The sequence below is a fragment of the Salmo salar genome, chromosome ssa22 (genome assembly GCF_905237065.1).
Source record: "Salmo salar chromosome ssa22, Ssal_v3.1, whole genome shotgun sequence".
Lineage (NCBI taxonomy): Eukaryota > Metazoa > Chordata > Actinopteri > Salmoniformes > Salmonidae > Salmo > Salmo salar.
In genome coordinates this window covers 27,132,542-27,149,230 of record NC_059463.1, presented here as the reverse complement: position 1 = coordinate 27,149,230, position 16,689 = coordinate 27,132,542, and positions in this window count along the sequence as shown.

Sequence of the window (16,689 nt, the reverse complement as noted above, 5' to 3'; positions counted from 1 at the left end):
AGGATCGAGGCAAAGATGAACATAGCAAAGTATAGAGAGATCCTTGATGAAAACCTGCTCCAGAGCGCTCAAGACCTCAGACCTAACCCGATCTACCATCTCTGGAGAGACCTGAAAATATGTGCAGGAACGCTCCACATCCAACTTGACAGAGCTTGAGAGGATCTGCAGAGAAGAATGGAAGAAACTCCCCAAATTCAGGTGTTCAAAGCTTGTAGTGTCATACCCAAGAAGACTCTCTGTGTTCTCTAAAGACACAGGAGACAATAATACAAGAAACAACACTTCTGTAGCTTGTCAACTATGCGTCTGTCTATCCCTGTTCTCTCCTCTCTGCACAGGCCATACAAACGCTTCACACCGCGTGGCCGCTGCCACTCTAACCTGGTGGTCCCAGCGCGCACGACCCACGTGGAGTTCCAGGTCTCCGGCAGCCTCTGGAACTGCCGGTCTGCGGCCAACAAGGCTGAGTTCATCTCAGCCTATGCTACCCTCCAGTCCCTAGACTTCCTGGCGCTGACGGAAACATGGATTACCACAGATAACACTGCTACTCCTACTGCTCTCTCTTCGTCTGCCCACGTGTTCTCGCATACCCCTAGAGCATCGAGCCAGCGGGGTGGTGGCACTGGAATCCTCATCTCTCCCAAGTGGACATTCTCTCTTTCTCCCCTGACCCATCTGTCTATCTCCTCATTTGAATTCCATGCTGTCACAGTTACCAGCCCTTTCAAGCTTAACATCCTTATCATTTATCGCCCTCCAGGTTCCCTTGGAGAGTTCATCAATGAGCTTGACGCCTTGATAAGTTCCTTTCCTGAGGATAGCTCACCTCTCACAGTTCTGGGTGACTTTAACCTCCCCACGTCTACCTTTGACTCATTCCTCTCTGCCTCCTTCTTTCCACTCCTCTCCTCTTTTGACCTCACCCTCTCACCTTCCCCCCCTACTCACAAGGCAGGCAATACGCTTGACCTCATCTTTACTAGATGCTGTTCTTCCACTAATCTCATTGCAACTCCCCTCCAAATCTCCGACCACTACCTTGTATCCTTTTCCCTCTTGCTCTCATCCAACACTTCTCACTCTGCCCCTACTCGGATGGTATTGCGCCGTCCCAACCTTCGCTCTCTCTCTCCCGCTACTCTCTCCTCTTCCATCCTATCATCTCTTCCCTCTGCTCAAACCTTCTCCAACCTATCTCCTGATTCTGCCTCCTCAACCCTCCTCTCCTCCCTTTCTGCATCCTTTGATTTTCTCTGTCCCCTATCCTCCAGGCCGGCTCGGTCCTCCCCTCCTGCTCCGTGGCTCGACGACTCACTACGAGCTCACAGAACAGGGCTCCGGGCAGCCGAGCGGAAATGGAGGAAAACTCGCCTCCCCTGCGGACCTGGCATCCTTTCACTCACTCCTCTCTACATTCTCCTCTTCTGTCTCTGCTGCTAAAGCCACTTTCTACCACTCTAAATTCCAAGCATCTGCCTCTAACCCTAGGAAGCTCTTTGCTACCTTCTCCTCCCTCCTGAATCCTCCTCCCCCTCCCCCCCTCCTCCCTCTCTGCGGATGACTTCGTCAACCATTTTGAAAAGAAGGTTGACGATATCCGATCCTCGTTTGCTAAGTCAAACGACACCGCTGGTCCTGCTCACACTGCCCTACCCTGTGCTTTGACCTCTTTCTCCCCTCTCTCTCCAGATGAAATCTCGCGTCTTGTGACGGCCGGCCGCCCAACAACCTGCCCACTTGACCCTATCCCCTCCTCTCTTCTCCAGACCATTTCCGGAGACCTTCTCCCCTTCCTCACCTCGCTCATCAACTCATCCTTGACCGCTGGCTACGTCCCTTCCGTCTTCAAGAGAGCGAGAGTTGCACCCCTTCTGAAAAAAACCTACACTCGATCCCTCCGATGTCAACAACTACAGACCAGTATCCCTTCTTTCTTTTCTCTCCAAAACTCTTGAACGTGCCGTCCTTGGCCAGCTCTCCTGCTATCTCTCTCAGAATGACCTTCTTGATCCTAATCAGTCAGGTTTCAAGACTGGGCATTCAACTGAAACTGCTCTTCTCTGTGTCACGGAGGCTCTCCGCACTGCTAAAGCTAAATCTCTCTCCTCTGCTCTCATCCTTCTAGACCTATCTGCTGCCTTTGATACTGTGAACCATCAGATCCTCCTCTCCACCCTCTCCGAGTTGGGCATCTCCGGCGCGGCCCACGCTTGGATTGCGTCCTACCTGACAGGTCGCTCCTACCAGGTGGCGTGGCGAGAATCTGTCTCAGCACCATGCGCTCTCACCACTGGTGTCCCCCAGGGCTCTGTTCTAGGCCCTCTCCTATTCTCGCTATACACCAAATCACTTGGCTCTGTCATATCCTCACATGGTCTCTCCTATCATTGCTATGCAGACGACACACAATTAATCTTCTCCTTTCCCCCTTCTGATAACCAGGCGGCGAATCGCATCTCTGCATGTCTGTCAGACATATCAGTGTGGATGACGGATCACCAGCTCAAGCTGAACCTCGGCAAGACGGAGCTGCTCTTCCTCCCGGGGAAGGACTGCCCGTTCCATGATCTCGCCATCACGGTTGACAACTCCCTTGTGTCCTCCTCCCAGAGTGCTAAGAACCTTGGCGTGATCCTTGACAACACCCTGTCGTTCTCCACTAACATCAAGGCGGTGACCCGATCCTGTAGGTTCATGCTCTACAACATTCGCAGAGTACGACCCTGCCTCACACAGGAAGCGGCGCAGGTCCTAATCCAGGCACTTGTCATCTCCCGTCTGGATTACTGCAACTCGCTGTTGGCTGGGCTCCCTGCCTGTGCCATTAAACCCCTACAACTCATCCAGAACGCCGCAGCCCGTCTGGTGTTCAACCTTCCCAAGTTCTCTCACGTCACCCCGCTCCTCCGCTCTCTCCACTGGCTTCCAGTTGAAGCTCGCATCCGCTACAAGACCATGGTGATTGCCTACGGAGCTGTGAAGGGAACGGCACCTCCATACCTTCAGGCTCTGATCAGGCCCTACACCCAAACAAGGGCACTGCGTTCATCCACCACTGGCCTGCTGGCCCCCCTACCTCTGAGGAAGCACAGTTCCCGCTCAGCCCAGTCAAAACTGTTCGCTGCTCTGGCACCCCAATGGTGGAACAAGCTCCCTCACGACGCCAGGACAGCGGAGTCAATCACCACCTTCCGGAGACACCTGAAACCCCACCTCTTTAAGGAATACCTAGGATAGGATAAAGTAATCCTTCTAACCCCCCCCCTTCAAATATTTAGATGCACTATTGTAAAGTGGTTGTTCCACTGGATATCATAAGGTGAATGCACCATTTTGTAAGTTGCTCTGGATAAGAGCGTCTGCTAAATGACTTAAATGTAAATGTAAATGTAAGACTCAATGCTCTAATCGCTGGCAAAGGTGTTTCAACAAATTACTGAGTAAAGGGTCTGAATACTTATGTTAATGTGTTAACCTGTTTTTGCTTTGTCTTTATGGGGTGTTGTGTGTAGATTGATGAGGAAAAATAATATTGAATCAATTTTAGAATAAGGCTGTAACGTAACAATATGTGGAAAAAGTCAAGGGGTCTGAATACTTTCCGAAGGCACTGTATAGACAATCCTGAATAAATCATGATGAGTGAGAAAGTTATAGACGCACAAATGTCATACCGCATCAAAAATGCTATCCTCCCCTGTTATTGTAATGGTGATAGGTTAGCATGTCTTGGGGGTATGATATTTGTGCGTGTAACTTTCTCACTGATTATCATTCTCAATTCATTCAGGATTATCCATAATCATGGTAGCATCCACATTAATGTAGAAGTGTTTAGAAAAATATGATATTCTTATTTACAATAAATGTGACTCCAAAATGACAATATATTATTTACCATTCATTTCTTCTGGGCACAAAATAATCTGAAACAACCAAAAACAAACAGCAAATGCATCCAACAAATGTGTGGAGTCACAAGCTTGATGTAGTCATTGTGTGCTATGAATGTGGGACCAAATACTAAATTTTTTACTACCTTTAATACACATACAAGTGAATTTGGCCCAATACTTTTGATCCCCTAAAATGGGCGGGGGACTATTTACAAAAGTGCTCTAATTTCTAAACGGTTCACCCAATTTGGATAAAAATACTCCCTCAAATTAAGCTGACAGTCTGCACTTAAACTTCATTGTCATTGTTTGATTTCAAATCCAAACTTGGACTATCGAGCCAAAAGAATAAAAAAAATCCTTCAGTGTCCCAATAATTATGGAGGGCACTGTAATTCATATAGGCCTAATAGGTCTGTAGAGCTGTTTTTACTTGCGCACACTATAGCTGGATTGCCCTGTCCTGCCCCTAGGGATCCACCACCCTGCAGCGCCCCAACTCAGCACACCCCACTCAGCTTTAGGATCTTAGTGAAATATTCATTACTGGATTCAGGTGTATTAGGCCAAGGCCAGAGTGACAACAAACAGTATGGCAGACTCCCAAGGCCAGGACCGAGTAGCCCAGCAGCTAGGGATTGCCTAAATAGGCATCACCCCTGATGTGGGCATGTTTTCAAAACAGACTCCTTTTGTTGTACAGTATTCCATATAAGGCATCCAGACCAGTGGAGGCTGCTGAGGGGAGAACGGCTCATAATAATGCCTGGAATGGAGTAAATGGAATGGCATCAAGCACATGGAAACCATGTATTTAATACTGTTCCACCTATTTCACTCCAGCCATTACCAAGAGCCCGTCCTCCCCAAATAAGGTGCCACCAACCTCCTGTAAATGCTAGGTTACACAGTTTCTTCTGATAAGTCTCCAGCATCAACATTTCCAAGCAAACACAAATAGGAAGAAGGGAGAATCTGTAGACATGCTGCGATAAAATAACATATAACATGTGTAACATACTCTACCAGAATTCAGCCAGCCTTCAAAAGAGCATAACATATGCAAATATGTCCCCTTTTGTGTTTTACACCTCCTGCAGAGGAATTACATTTCTGAGTCCATAATATTCATATCTTCTACGGATGGTCTTAAACTGCAGTAATTTATGTCTGAGATTATATGAACATAACTGGGCATTCAAACATATCTGTATCCATTCATTATCATCAATAGTCTCCCAGGTCTTCATCACATTTTTGTTTTACATGTTTTGTGTCATTGGGAAAAGCCTCTATCAACCCTTGATACAGTTTGGAAATCAACTTTTGTCAGACTGCCTTAAAACAGTTTCAATCTTTGAAGCTTCTGGCTTGTCCAGTGTTTTCTGCACAGAGAGAATAAAGTGTTGCTCCTGCAAAAGTTCACCTCAGCGTCGTCACAGACTGGTCTTTCCTGGTTGCCTGGCCCTGCTGTGATCTCTATCACCATCTGATCCTGCTCAGATGAGGCATGACAAAGAATTTCCTTGGTGTACATTTATACTAGCTAACGTTATCCAACTTTTGGCTAGCTCTAATGGTACATCAACAGGCTAAAATTAGTCAAGTTCATTTACTTCTGTTGAAACAGGACAAAACATTTCCATACACACAGTTGTTAGATACTGCTACCTGACATATAGCTAGAGGCTAGAGCTAAACTGGCTGTGGTAGCTACTAGCTAGCAAACTAGTTAATTCACTTCAGACAGAACTTCAGTCGAGAGGGTGTAAAACATGTAACGCATTAGCTAATGCTACATGTCAGTTACACTACTAACTCAGCACTGGGAATATTTTTTTTTCTTCTGTTATGTCAAACAGCAGTTACCTTGCCAGCTACATCAGTCAAATAAAAGTAGCCAGTTTTTGTTCTGCTTGCTTTTGCAAGTCAGAGAAAAGCACAACACACACAGACAACAGCTGCCATCCGCATGGTCTGCACAACGCATCACCGGGGGCAAACTACCTGCCCTCCAGGACACCTACAACACCCGATGTCACAGGAAGGCCAAAAAGATCATCAAGGACAACAACCACCCGAACCACTACCTGTTCACTCCGCTACCATCCAGAAGGTGAGGTCAGTACAGGTGCATCAAAGCTGGGACCGAGAGAGCGAAAAACAGATTCTATCTCAAGGCCATCAAATCAAATCAAATTCAATTAGTCACATTTCTTGTTACTTTTATTTCTTATTCTTATCCGTATTTATTTTAACTGCTTGTTGGTTAGGTAAGGATTTCACTGTAAGGACTACACCTGTTGTATTCGGCGCATGTGACTAATACAGCAGCGCCAAATACAACCTTACAGTGAAATGCTTACTTACCAGCCCCTAACCAATAAATGCAGTTTAAAAGAATACGGATAAGAATAAGAAATAAAAGTAACAGGTAATTTAAGAGAATCAGACTGTTAAACAGCCATCACTAGTGTAACCGATGTGAAATGGCTAGTTAGTTAGCGGTGGTGCACGCTAGTAGCATTTCAATCGGTGACGTCACTCGCTCTGAGACTTGAAGTAGGGTTTCCCCTTGCATCGCAAGGGCCGTGGCTTTTGTGGCGCGATGGGTAACGATGCTTCGTGGGTGTCAGTTGTTGATGTGTGCAAGGGTCCCTGGTTCGAGCCCAGGTTGGGGCGAAGAGAGGGACGGAACCTACACCGTTACACTAGCACAGAGAGGCTGCTGTCTACATACAAACTTGAAATCATTGGCCACTTTAATACTGCCCTACCAAGCAAAAAGGCAGTAACTGCTCATTTGGTCAAAAATGAATACATGCTTGATCATGTGGACAAGTATCCTGCCTCTATTGTATTGTGTTTTGGAGAAAATGGGGGTCATGTTAGCAGTAACTGCATAAAGTTAGTGTGAAACTAAGGTAAATAAAATACATTTTTCTCAGTTCCACACTATGAGCAGTTACTGCCTTTTTGCTTGGTAGGGCAGAATAAATGGAACACTAGTCACTTTAATAATGACTCTTTAATAATGTTTACATGTATTGCATTACTCATCTCATACGTATATACTGTATTCTATACTATCTATTGCATCTTAGCTTATGCCGCTCTGTCATTGCTCATCCATATATTTATATTTATATATTCTTATTCCATTCCATTCCTTATTCCATTAGGTATTTGTTGTGGAATTGTTAGATATTACTTGTTAGATATTGCTGCACTGTCGGAACTAGAAGCACAAGCATTTCGCTACACTCGCAATAACATCTGCTAACCATGTGTATGTTACCAATAAAATTTGATTTGATTTTGATTTGAATAAATACTTTTTTTCTGTTAAATCAAACAGCAGTTATCTTGCCAGATACATCAGTCAAATAATGAGTAGCCAGTTTTTTCACTGCTTGCTTTTACAAATCAGAGAAAAGCACAACACATACAGACAATAGCTGCCTCTGACCGTGTGGTCCAAGATCCAGCCGGCTGATACCGCCAAACAGCCTACCCGACTGCTCTGAGGTGGCGCATGGTCCTAAAGCACACAGATGCCGCTTTTTTTATCACAGTGAAGTGATAAAACTGGGTGGTGGAACAAAATACAATTTCAGAATGTGGTGGGGTCATGTCCCCCTTGTCCCCAGTGAAGTTGTGCCCCTGCACATGACAGCTTTGTGAAAAAGCACTTTATATCAGAGTTGTCTTGAGATGACTATGCATATTTATGACATGAGGCTAGTAGTAAGCATCTCTCTCCATCGAACGCAAGTGGTTGACGTCAACAACCACATCAAATATTTGAAATTGTATTACAATAATTAGAGGTAGCCTATCGACCATTCCAAAGAGAAAAATAGGTAGGAGCTTGACAGCCCACCGTGCTGCTTTGTGGACAACGGCTCCCATTGTTAGGGCGGAGAGACAAGTATCTTGTCAATATACCTATGATCTTTGAGGGGGTGTGGCAAATTTCAAAACTCTTCCCCGAAAGACCGCTTAACTGTGGAGGAGGATGAAACCAAGATTTGGAGGGGGCGGAGGATGGACTTTTGTCTAAAATTGAGAAAATGCCCTAGTTCCCGGCGTATTGCTCTCACCTATCCAGTCTTTTCAGATCTGTGAAGGGAAGTGAACAAGAGTCATTCCAGTTACCAAAAACCCGCACATCTTTAAAGGCCCAGTGCCGTCAAAAACGTGATTTTCCTGTGGTTTATATATATTTCCACTATGAGGTTGGTATAATAGTGTGAAATTGTGAAAATGATGATAATGGAGCATCTATTAGCAACATGGTGACATTCAACCATACATGTTTCAACCGGAATATAGCGAAGAGGATTCAAAACAAAGAGATTTAGCTAACATTAGAAGCTCAGCTACAGCTGCTGCCAGCACCAAGAGGGCAGATGACAAATATGTCATGAATGGAGTTGGGTAGTTAGTTAGCCTGGCACCTGCTAACTTGTTCGCAAACATGTGCAACATCAGCAACTGTAACTAATTTTACTAGCTAGCTATTCAACATAATTGACGAGGGTTGACATTGATTATGACCGTGGACGAATTTCAATCTCACTCAATTATAGGCATGACGCAAGATAGGATTCCCAACAGATGTAAACAACAAGTATGGCATACCTTTTTTTGCCATAAAGTAATCCAACAATATGTGCACCGCCATCGTGTCTATTTCAAGTCTTCTCACTCATTGATTGAGACAGGTCTCTGTCATCATGACATGCAGCACTTTGGGGTGGACACCCACCTGTCTCGATCAATGAGAGAAGACTTGAAATAGACAAGATGTCAGCAAAGATCTTTGGGTAAATCAAATGATCTGGTGTAACAATCAGTACCTACAGTTCTCTGCACTTGTGTGTCTCTACACCTGAGACACAATCGGACACACTGAACTACACTTTTCACATTACACTAAACAAAAATATAAACTCAACATGTAAAGTGTTGGTCCCATGTTTCATGAGCTGAAATAAAAGAACTCAGAAATGTTCCTTATGTTCAAAAAGCTAATTTCTCTCAAATTTGGTTTACATTACTGTTAGTGAACATTTCTCCTTTGCAATGATAATCCATCCACCGGACAGGTGTGGCATATCAAGATGCAGATTAAACAGCATGATCATTACACAGGTGCACCTTTTGGGGACAATAAAAGTCCACTCTAAAATGTGCAGTTTTGTCATACAACACAACGCCACAGATGTCTTAAGTTTTGAGGGAGTGTGCAATTTGCATGCGAACTGCAGGAATGTCCACCAGAGCTGTTGCCAGAGAATGTAACATTAATTTCTCTACCAATAGCCGCCTCCAACGTCGTTTTAGAGAATTTGGCAGTACGTCCAACTGGCCTCACAACCGCAGACCATGTGTATGGCGTTGTGTGAGCGTACGGTTTGCTTATGTCAACGTTGTGGAAAGAGTGCCCTATGTTGGCGGTGGGGTTATGGTATGGGCAGGCATACGCTACGGACAATGAACACAATTGTATTTTATCGGTGGCAATTTGAATGCACAGAAATACTGTGACGAGATCCTGAGACCCATTGCGAGGCCCATTTTTTTAAAGATATCTGTGACTAACAGATGCCTATCTGTATACTCAGTCATGTGAAATCCATAGATTAGGGCCATGTTGAATACCCAGTTCTCTTGAGTTAACATTAAATAATGTACACTTCCCTGTATTTTAGAATTTGATAAACAAACATTCCTTGGATATCAGAATGTATAGCATCTGTTTGATGCTACAGAACCCTGTACAGCTTACATAAATATATTCTGTGAATAGTGTAGACAAATGTTTAAGATTGACATAAAAGATCCATATTTATTTTATGGTGGTCCTAAATCATGGCTATCCAATCCTGTTCCTGGAGAGCTACCGTCCTGTAGGTTTTCACTCCAACCCAAAGCTAGCACACCAGATTCTAATTATTAGCAAGTTAGTTACAACTGGCGTTGGAGTGAAAACCCACAGGAGGGTAGCTCTCCGGGAACAGGATTGGAGAGCCCTGTTCTACAACAGGAGGTTGATGGCACCTTAATTGGGGAGGACGGGCTCATGGTAATGGCTGGAGCGGAATTTGTGGAATTGTATCTAATACATCAAAAACATTGTTTCCATGTGTTTGATTCCATTCCATTCGCTCCGGACATTATTATGAGCCGTTCTCCAGTTAGCCGCCTCCTGTGTGCTCTACATGGTCTTATGCTAAGCCATACTGGCTGCGTTTACACAGGCAGCCCAATTCTGATATTTTTTCAACTAATTGGTCTTAATAGTCAAATCAAATTTTATTAGTCACATGCGCCGAATACAACAGGTGTAGACCTTACAGTGAAATGCTTACTTACGAGCCTCTAACCAACTGCAGTTAAAAAAATATGGATAAGAATAAGAGATAAAAGTAACAAGTAATTAAAGAGCAGCAGTAAAAAATAATACATACAGTGGGCTGCCGGTACAGAGTCAATGTGCGGGAGCACCGGTTAGTTGAGGTAGTATGTACATGTAGGTAGACTTATTAAAGTGACTATGCATAGATGACAACATAGAGTGGCAGTGGTGTGGAGGGGAGGGGCAATGCAAATAGTCTGGGTAGCCATTTGACTAGATGTTCAAGAGTCTTATGGCTTGGTGGTAGAAGCTGTTCAGAAGCATCTTGGATCTAGACTTGGCGCTCCGGTACCGCTTGCCATGCGGCAGCAGAGAGAACAGTCTATGACTAGGGTGGCTGGAGTCTTTGACAATTTTTAGGGCCTTCCTCTGACACCGCCTGGTATAGAGGTCCTGGATGGCAGGAAGCTTGGCCCCAGTGAAGTACTGGGCTGTACGCACTACCCTCTGTAGTGCCTTGCGGTCGGAGGCCGAGCAGTTGCCATACCAGGCAGTGATGCAACCAGTCAGGATGCTCTTGATGGTGCAGCTGTAGAACTTTTTGAGGATCTGAGGACCCATGCCATATCTTTTCAGTCTCCTGAGGGGGGATAGGTTTTGTCGTGCCCGCTTCACTACTGTCTTGGTGTGCTTTGACCATGTTAGTTTGTTGGTGATGTGGACACCAAGGAATCTGAAGCTCTTAACCTGCTCCACTGCAGCCCCGTTGATGAGAATGGAGGCGTGCTTGGTCCTCTTTTTCCTGTAGTCCACAATCATCTCCTTTGTCTTGATCACGTTGAGGGAGAGGTTGTTGTCCTGGCACCACACGGCCAGGTCTCTGACCTCCTCCCTATAGGCTGTCTCGTTGTTGTCGGTGATCAGGCCTACCACTGTTGTGTCAACGGCAAATTGAATGATGGTGTTGGAGTCGTGCCTGGCCGTGCAGTCATGAGTGAACAGGGAGTACAGGAGGGGGCTGAGCACGTTCCCCTGAGGGACCCCTGTGTTGAGGATCAGCGTGGCGGATGTGTTGTTTCCTACCCTTACCACCTGGGGGTGGCCCGTCAGGAAGTCCCGGATCCAGTTGCAGAGGGAGGTGTTTAGTCCCAGGGTCCTTAGCTTATTGATAAGCTTTGAGGACACTATGGTGTTGAACTCTGAGCTGCAGTCAATTAATAGCATTCTCACATAGGTTTTTCCTTTTGTCCAGGTGGGAAAGGGCAGTATGGAGTGCAATAGAGACTGCATCAATAATGGATCTGTTTGGGCGGTATGCAAATTGGAGTGGGTCTAGGGTTTCTGGGATGATGGTGTTGATGTGAACCATGACCAGCCTTTCAAGTACTTCATGGCTACAGATGTGAGTGCTATGGGTCGCTAGTCATTTAGGCAGGTTACCTTAGTGTTCTTGGTTACAGGCACTATGGTGGTCGGCTTAAAACATGTTGGTATTACAGACTCGGACAGGGAGAGGTTGAAAATGTCAGTGAAGACACTTACTAGTTGGTCAGCGCATGCTCGCAGTACATGTCCTGGTAATCCGCCTGGTCCTGCGGCCTTGTGAATGTTGACCTGTCTAAAGGTCTTACTCAAATCGGCTGCGGAGAGCGTGATCACAGTCTTCCAGTACAGCTGGTGCTCTCATGCATGTTTCAGTGTTATTTGCCTCGGAGCGAGCATAGAAGTAGTTTAGCTCGTCTGGTAGGCTCGTGTCACTGAGCAGCTCTCGGCTGTGCTTCCCTTTGTAGTCTGTAGTGGTTTGCAAGCCCTGCCACATCCGACGAGCGTCGAGGACATCTACAGTATTAGGCAATTAGTATTAGGCAATACTGCCTTCTCCTCTTGTGCACCAGAGGCGTGGAATAGCCTACAATCCATGCTTCATCTAGATATGTTAAGTGCCACTGAATGAATTAAACATTTTGATGGGAGACTGTTACAGAGGAGTGTAAATGTTTTTTTTTATGTTGTTGTATTGTATTTGTTATGTATTTATATTCTAGTTTTGTGCCTTTAGGGCACCTGTAACCCCCCCTTGCTTACCTACGTTGAAATGCTTGGAATGTTCTTCCTGTGAAACGCATTAAACAATGCCCACATTAATTTCTACTCCCGTCTCATGTCCTGTCCTTATATTAGTTGTATAAGTAATACAGTGTGCTATACAACAGTATTGTTGTATGCTTTAATTCTGATCACTCCCAGACAGTCTTAGCTAAATTCTTGCTTGAGAAAAGGCTCTCTGCTAAGAAGCTATTTGTTTCGTTTTTACCATTTGAATCGAAAACATTCACAGTTAGGTACTTACTTAATTCTTACCCAGAAATAATTTGATATTGAGATAAAAATGGCTGCATGGACCTTTAAGCGAAGCATACCACCCTGCGTCCCACTGCTAGCTTGCCTCTGAATCTAAGTAGGTTTGGTCCTGGATGGGAGACCAGATGCTGCTGGAAGTGGTGTTGGAGGACCCGTTCTGTCTAAAAAAAATATCATAATGCCCCAGGGCAGTGATTAGGGACATTGCCATGGGTAGGGTGCCATCTTTCGGATGGTGCGTTAAATGGGTACCCTGACTCTCTGTGGTCACTAAAGAGCCCAAGGCACTTATCGTAAGAGTTTGGGTGTCCTGGCTAAATTCCCAATCTGGCCTTCATAACATTATGGACACTTAATAATCCTCAGCTTCCAATGGCTCATTCCTCTCCCCTCCTCTCTCCTGTAACTATTCCCCAGGTCGTTGCAGTAAATGTGTTCTCAGTCAACTTACCTGGTAAAATAAATAAAAAATAAATAATAAGATATTTTAAAATGTTCTATTCCTGATGAGGGAGGATAATGAAAGTTCACAGAATTAACAAGTAAAGGTAGACCTACCAATTAGTTAAAATGTTTTCACTGATATCAATTTGGTTCATGGATTATTAAGTGATTTAAACTTGTAATGCTGTTTTCAAATCTAATCTACACTATACAGTATATACAAAAGTATGTGGACACCTCTTCAAATTAGTGGATTCAGTTATTTCAGCCACACCGTTGCTGACAGGTGTATAAAATCGAGCACACCGCCATGCAATCTCCATAGACAAACATTTGCTGTAGAATGGCCTTACTGAAGAGCTCTGTGACTTTCAATGTGGCACCGTCATAGGATTCCACCTGTCCAACAAGTTTCTTCTTTGCCCTGCTAGAGCTGCCCCGGTCAACTGTAACTGCTGTTATTGTAAAGTGGAAACGTCTAGGTGCAACAACGGCTCAGCTGTGAAGTGGTAGGCCACACAAGCTCACCGAACAGGACCTCCGAGTGCTGAAGCGCGTGTCCTCGGTTGCAACACTCACTACCGAGTTCCGAACTGCCTCTGGAAGCAATGTCAGCACAATCACTGTTCGTCAGGAGCTTCATGAAATGGGTTTCGATGGCTGAAGAGCACACACAAGCATAAGATCACCATGCGCAATGCCAAGCGTCGGCTGGAGTGGTGTGAAGCTCGCCGCCATTGGACTCTGGAACAGTGGAAACGCATTCCCTGGAGTGATGAATCATGCTTCACGATCTGGCAGTTCGACGGCCGAATCTGGGTTTGGCGGATGCCAGGAGAACGCCACCTGCCACAATGCATAGTGCCAACCGTAAGGTTTGGTGGAGGACGGATAATGGTCTGGGGCTGTTGTTCATGGTTCGGGCTAGGCCCCTTAGTTCCAGTGAAGGGAAATCTTAACTCTAAAGCATACAATGACGTTCTAGACGATTATGTGCTTCTAACATTGTGGCAACAGTTTAGGGAAAGCCCTTTCCTGTTTCAGCATGACAATGCCCCGTGCACAAAGCGAGGCCCAGACAGAAATGGTTTGGGATTAATTGGAACACCGAATGCGAGCAAGGCCTAATCACCCAACATCAGTGCCCAACCTCACTAATGCTCTTGTGGCTGAATGGAAGTAAGTCCCAGCAGCAATGGTACAACATCTAGTGGATAGACTTCCCAGAAGAGTGGAGGCTGTTATAGCAGCAAAAGGGGGACCAACTCCATATTATTGCCCATGATTTTGGAATGATATGAATGAAATGTGATGAGATGAGATGTTCGACGAGCAGTGTCCACATACACTACATGACCAAAAGTATCTGGAACAGAATTACTGCAATTGAATTGGGTACAACGGAAAAACATAGTAGTCACAAACCACAGTACTGGGTCACCTGTTACTGTCCTCCTTTCCACTGGCATACAGTACAGTTATGTTCAGTTTATAACTGTTTACTTTCTCTTTCTTCTGTGGTCTGGTGGTCAAAGTAAAAGTGTGAAAGCAGTCTGGACAACCCCTCTCTCTCTTTCCTTCTCTCTCTTTGCCCCTCTCTCACTCTCTTCTCTCTGTCCAGTTAATGTCACCTCTCCCGGCTCTTACTGACACTTCTCCATGATCCCTCTCTTCCCATGTACTATAACCAGCATCCTCACCCACTGAGCACCAACGTCCATGATTATTGAAAAGTATTTACATTTTGGTCAGTCCGCCCTGGCCGTGATTTCGACGTCCACAGACGTTCATTTTGGTCCGGTTCAGACTGGCCTTGATTTGGCCCTAACATAGATGTCCAGAACCAAATCTGAACCAATCATAGACATCTATGTTTCACAGGTTTGGACAGCACAGTACAGTGGAGGATAGTTAATTCAGAGCAAATATATAACCAAGCTTTTGGAAAACGTCACGTGGTTGGATAAAAAACGAAGGGAGATTTTACTGTAATTCTGATACCAAACTTTGCATCTGCACAGTTCTTCAAGTAAATGCGTTTTTGTTAAAATAATATATATTTGAAATTGTTGTAAGCATAATTCCTTTCCATGGAATTGCCCTGTAGTTCAAGAATAAAGATTCACAATTATTGGACCTGTGGCTGTAGGTCAGGGTGTTGCACACATTCCATTGAGAGCCATAGATGACATCGGAACAACTAGAAGTGGCTTACTCTCCTTGTCTCCTCTTCTTTTTCTGCATAAGATAGATAAAAAGCAACATGGTGGACTCTGATTGGTTAGAGACGATCCAATCGCTGATGACTTTGTTTTTTACAACACCCCTCATTTTGACGTCCCCTCAAACGACTTCAAAAGATGGCAGTCTCAGAGTGAAGTATGTAGTGAATGATACAGTGGCGAAAGTATTCACCCCCTTGGCCTTTTTCCTACTTTGTTGCCTTACAACCTGGAATTAAAATAGTTTTTTGGTGGTTTGTATTATTTGATTTACATAACATGCCTACCACTTTGAAGATGCAAAATATTTTTTATTGTGAAACAAGACAAAAAAACTGAAAACTTGAGCGTGCATAACTATTCACCCCCTCAATGTCAATACTTTGTAGAGCCACCTTTTGCAGCAATTACAGCTGCAGGTCTCTTGGGGTATGTCTCTATAAGCTTGGCACATCTAGCCACTGGAATTTTTGCCCATTCTTCTTCAAGGCAAAACTGCTCCAGCTCCTTCAAGTTGGATTGGTTCCGCTGGTGTAAAGCAATCTTCAAGTCATACCACAGATTCTCGATTGGATTGAGGTCTGGGCTTTGACTAGGCCATTCCAAGACATTTAAATGTTTCCCCTTAAACCACTCGGGTGTTGCTTTAGCAGTACGCTTAGGGTCATTGTCCTGCTGGAAAGTGAACCACCGTCCCAGTCCCAAATCTCTGGAAGACAAACAGGTTTCCCTCAAGAATTTCCCTGTATTTAGCACCATCCATCATTCCTTCAATTCTGACCAGTTTCCCAGTCCCTACTGATGAAAAACATCCCCACAGCATGATGCTGCCACCACCATGCTTCACTGTGAGGATGGTGTTCTCGGGGTGTTGAGAGGTGTTGGGTTTGCGCCAGACATAGCGCTTTCCTTGATGGCCAAAAAGCTCAATTTTAGTCTCATCTGACCAGAGTACCTTCTTCCACATGTTTGTGGAGTCTCCCACATGCCTTTTTGCGAACACCAAACGTGTTTGCTTATTTTGTTATTTAAGAAATGGCTTTTTTCTTGCCACTCTTCCGTAAAGCCCAGCTCTGTGGAGTGTATGGCTTAAGGTGGTCCTATGGACAGATACTCCAATCTCCGCTGTGGAGCTTTGCAACTCCTTCAGGGTTGTCTTTGGTCTCTTTGTTGCCTCTCTGATTAATGCCCTCCTTGGCTGGTTCGTGAGTTTTGGTGGGCAGGCCTGTCTTGGCAGGTTTGTTGTGGTGCCATATTCTTTCAATTTTTTAATAATGGATTTAATGGTGCTCCGTGGGATGTTCAAAGTTTCGGATATTGTTTTATAACCTAACACTGATCTGTACTTCTCCACAACTTTGTCCCTGACCTGTTTGGAGAGCTCCTTGGTCTTCAT